This window comes from Panthera onca, chromosome B3, assembly GCF_046562875.1.
Source record: "Panthera onca isolate mPanOnc1 chromosome B3, mPanOnc1 haplotype 2, whole genome shotgun sequence".
NCBI lineage: Eukaryota > Metazoa > Chordata > Mammalia > Carnivora > Felidae > Panthera > Panthera onca.
This window is the reverse complement of record NC_138344.1, coordinates 22,184,374-22,189,560: the sequence shown is the minus strand read 5'-3', so window position 1 is coordinate 22,189,560 and position 5,187 is coordinate 22,184,374. Positions and strand designations below refer to the sequence as shown.

Below are 5,187 nucleotides of genomic sequence, written 5' to 3'. Positions count from 1 at the left end.
CCTAGGGAGGCAAGGCCTGACTCTGGATCATATTTATTCCCCTCTCAATTATAATCCAAACATCACAGCTTGAAAGGGACCCATTAAACCAAGGCACCTCTAGGTTTTTAAATATATCTCTCCCACTTGTTTATAGTCTTAATACCCACTGTCATGTCTCTTTCCTTAACCCTTCCTCTGTAAGATGGCCTGGCCATGTTGCTAAGTAAATGTTTCCCAAACACATTCATTAATGTTAAACAATGAAATCATATAAATGGCTTAACACTGCATTCTGTTCATATAGCTATATGTCCAAGTTAATGAGATTATGAGTTTTAGACTGACATACTACAATCTAATGGTAGCCTTTAGGACAAGCTGTGAAAAATCTATTCTTTTTTTTCTTTTTATTTTTTTAATGTTTATTTCTTTTTGAGAGAGAGACAGAGTGCAAGTGGGGAAGGGACACAGAGACAGAGACACAGAATCTGAAGCAGGCTCCCGGCTCTGAGATTGTCAGCACAGAACCTGACATGGGGCTCAAACTCACAAACCATAAGATCATGAGCTGAGCCAAAGTCACACACTTAACCAACTGAGCCACCCAAGGGCCCCAAAAGTTATTCTTAATATTATTTTTATTTATTGAGGAAAATGTCCTCTTGCCTCTCACCCACAGGCAAAAGATGTTTCAGATAAGAAGACATGGGACCAGTTTCATGAATTCAAGATGTATCAGGGAATTGAAGAGCCAGCCAGATCACTGAGGTCTGCAGGACTCCCTGCCCCTGCATTCTGGTAGTCCCATATACCCTTCCCTCTCTCCCTCTCCCTGACCAATCAGGAACCAGGTTTTGAGGAGACTTAACATCCCCCATGTGCTTTCTACTCCTGCTTTACACCCACTTCATCTTTCATCAGGACCAGTGCAATGGCCCAGCAATGGGTCTTCATTCCTGTGGTGGTTACCTATAATATTTGACCATTTGCATATAGATTGGTGAGCATATGACAAAAATAAAATCAATCAAGCCACCTAAATACTTAAACCCTTTCTTGACACCAGTGCCTCCCAACTCCTCCAGGATCTGGACCTTGTCCACCTTTTCTAATATTGCCTGCACTAATTCTCAACATCACTGCTTTATAAAACCAATCCTACACTGCCATATAAAATCTACAGTTTGTCCCACCTCCATACCTTGACACATGCTTCTCCTGTTGCCTGGGAAAAAATACCTTCCTTGTTTATGTGTAAGTCCCTAGCCACAATCAAAATTCAGATCAAGATTATTACCTTTATGAACTACCTTGGAGAAGCAAGACACTTCTTTGCATCCATCATGCACTGAATCTTCTGCCACCTGCTCAACACAGACTTTTGAGGTCATAGCAGATTTGCATGTTGGTCTCCCCAAACACCATTCAGACAGCAACATCAGACACATTTTAAAATAACTAGTTGAATACCAAGGTCACAGCACTGTCTGGCACATAGCAGGAACTAAAAGAGCCAGTGGGGTTATTCATCTCACTCTCATCCATGAGAGTGTGCTGAATTATAAATTAGATAATTGCTACTCAGTGAAAGCAATGATTAAAAGAATGCCCCCAGACTAGTATAGCAAAGAGTGTGAAAGAGCAATCAAACCGTTCAGACTAACAAGAGGTTGGGTCCTGTCCTCTTAGCCTCTGGGACAGATCACAGCAGCAAAAGTCCCTGTCCTCACACATATCACCATCAGTACAGATCACAGGACTGAAAGTCCCAGTCCTCACATGTGTCACCATGAGTACAGGAATACCTCGCTTTATTGTGATTTACTGTATTGTACTTTGCAAATATTGTATTTTTTACAGATTGGAGCTTTAAGACTTCAGTGGAGGAAGTTACCACACATATGGTAGAAATATCAAAAGAACTAGAATTAAAAATTATAATGACTAATAAGAAATATGTATTTGGTCATTCAATTGACTGAAATATTTTTCTTATATATATTTGGTTTTCATCCACAGTTTCTGAAAATGCTTCAGAGCCATAAAAGTGAAACAAGTGTCCTGTTATTGATGAAGGTGACTTTTGGACCCCACCCACGAGTGGGGGCTGGTTGTCAGGAAGACCAGTCATATGATTATAGGATTGGAACTTTCAGTTCTACCACACAACCTCTGGGGAGGGGAAAGGAGCTGGAGGTTGAATCAGCCAATGGCCAGTGTCTTAGTCAATCATGTTATATAATGAAGCCTCTATAAAAGCCCTAGAGGACTGGGTTCAGAGATCTTCTGGGTTGGTGAACACATGGGGATGCAGAGAGAGTACCACACCTGGAAGGAGCATGGAAGATACATGTCCTTACCCCATAAGTTGCCCCATGTATCTCTTCATCTGGCTGTTAGTTTATATCCTTTATCATATCCTTTCATAAACTGGGCATAAATATAATGGAAGTAAATGTTTCTCTGAGCCTTGTGAGTTACTCTAGCAAACTAAAAATACCCAAGAATGAGGTCATCAGAATTTCAATGTTTAGCAAGTCAGTCAGAAGCACAAGTAACAGCTTGGGGCTTGCAATTGGCTTCTGAAGTAGGCGGTGGTGGTGGAGTGAGTAAATCATAGCAGAAAACTTTCCTAACCTGGGGAAAGACACCGATATCAAAATCCAGGAAGCAAAGAGGACTCCCATTAGATTAAAAAGAAACCTGACCATCAACAAGGCATATCATCATCAAATTCACGAAACACTCAAGCAAGGAAATAATCATGAAAGTAGCAAGGGAAAATGAATCCATAACCTACAAGAGAAGAGAGATTAGGTTTGCAGCAGACCTATCCACAGAAACTTGGCAGGCCAGAAAGGAGTGGCAAGATATATTCAATGTGCTGAATCAGAAAAATATGCAGCCAAGAATTCTTTATCCAGCAAGGCTGTCATTCAAAATAAAAAGAGAGATAAAAAGTTTTCCAGACAAACAAAAATTAAAGGAGTTCATGACCACTAAACCATCCCTGCAAGAAATTTTAAGGGGGACTCCAAGGGGAGAAAAGATGGGGGAAAAAAAGACCAAAAGCAACGAAGAGCAGAAAGGACCAGAGAACACCACCAGAAACTCCACTCTACAGGCAACACAATGGCAATAAATTCATATCTTTCAATAATCACTCTAAACATCAATGGACTAAATGTTCTAATCAAAATACATAGGGTAACAGAATGGATAAGAAAACAAGATCCATCTATATGCTGTTTACAAGGGACCTACTTTAGACCTAAAGACACCTTCAGATTGAAAGTAAGGAATGGAAAACAATCCATCATGCTAATGGTCAACAAAAGAAAGCCAGAGTAGCCATGCTTATATCAGACAATCTAGACTTTAAAATATACTGTAACAAGAGATGAAGAAGGGCATTATATCATAATTAAGGGGTCTATCCACCAACAAGATCTAACAATTGTAAACATTTATGCTCCAAATGTGGCGGACCCAATTATATAAACCAATTAATCACAAACATAAAGAAACTCATTGATGATAATACAATAATAGTAGGGGACTTCAATACCCCACCTATAGCAATGGACAGATCATCTAAACAGAAAACCAACAAGGAAACAATGGCTTTGAATGACACACTGGACCAGATGGACTTAACAGATATATTCAGAACATTTCATCCTAAAGCAGCAGAATACACATTCTTCTCAAGTGCACACGAAACAATGCCCAGAATAGATCACATACTGGGACACAAATCAGCCCTCAACAAGTACAAAGAGATTGAGATCATACCAAACATATTTTCAGAACACAACGCTAGGAAATTCGAACTCAACCACAAGAAAAAATTTATAAAGATAATAAATATTGGAGACTAAAGAGCATCCTACTAAACAATGAATGGGCTAACCAAGAAGTTAAAGAGAAAATTAAAAAGTACATAGAATCCAATTAAAATGATAACACCACAACCCCAAACCTCTGGGATGCAGCAAAGGTGGTCATAGGAGGGAAGTATATAGCAATCCAGGCTTTCCTAAAGAAAGAAGAAAGGTTTCAGATACACAAACTAACTTAAACCTTAAAGAGTTGGAAGAGGAACAGCAAATAAAACCGAAAACCAGCAGAAGACAGGAAATAATAATGATTAGAGCAGAAATCAATGATATTGAAACCAAAAAAATAAAAAAATAACAACAAAAACAAAAACAACAAGAAAACAGAACAGATCAATGAAACCAGAAGTTAGTTCTTTGAAAGAATTAACAAAATTGATAAACCCCTAGCCAGTTTGATCAAAAAGAAAAAGGAAAGGACCAAAATAAATAAAATCAAGAATAAAAGAGGAGAGATCACAACCAACACAGCAGAAATACAAACAATAATAAGAGAATATTATGAGCAATTATATGCCAATAAAATGGGAAATCTGGAAGAAATGGACAAAGTCCTGGAAACATACAAACTATCAAAACTGAAACAGGAAGAAATAGAAAATTTGAACAGACCCATAACCAGTAAAGAAATCGAATTAGTAATCAAAAATCTCCCAAAAAACCAGAGTCCAGGGACAGATGGATTTCAAGGGGAATTCTACTAAACATTTAAAGAAGAGTTAAAACCTATTATTTTGAAGCTGTTCCAAAAAATAGAAATGGAAGGAAAAATCTCCAAATTCATTCTATGAAGCCAGCATAGCCAGCATTACCTTGATTCCAAAACCAAAGACCCCACTAAAAACGACAACTATAGACCAATTTCCCTGATGAACATGGCTGCAAAAATCCTCAACAAGATACTAGCCAACTGAATCCAACAATACATTAAAAATTTATTCCCCACAACCAAGTGGGATTTATACCTGGGATGCAGGGCTGGTTCCATATCCACAAAACAATTCATGTGATACATCACATCAGTAAAAGAAAGAACAAGAACAACGTGATCCTCTCCATAGATGCAGAGAAAGCATTTGACAAAATACAACATCCTTTCTTAATAAAAACCCTCAAAAAAGTAGGGATGGAAGGATCATACCTCAAGATCATAAAACCCAGGCTTGGGCCAACATGGGAGAGAAGTAGGGGGAATCCATACTTCCAGTGTCTCTCAAACAAAGAAGTGTAGAGGCCAAAGGACTTTGAACACTAGAGCCTGGGAGGAAAAGAGATTGAATCTACTAGGAAAAAAATGGGGAAAGCT

General features: G+C 38.5%; 1 long non-coding RNA gene across 1 annotated transcript; it reads left to right on the top strand.

Annotated features, from left to right (window-relative positions):
* The first annotated feature begins 662 nt into the window (after positions 1–662).
* On the top strand, positions 663–2,442 carry LOC132668355 (uncharacterized). Its single transcript, XR_009605550.1, has 2 exons — positions 663–750; positions 2,002–2,442. It is a non-coding gene; the product is annotated as an uncharacterized LOC132668355 (long non-coding RNA).
* The last annotated feature ends 2,745 nt before the right edge of the window (positions 2,443–5,187 follow it).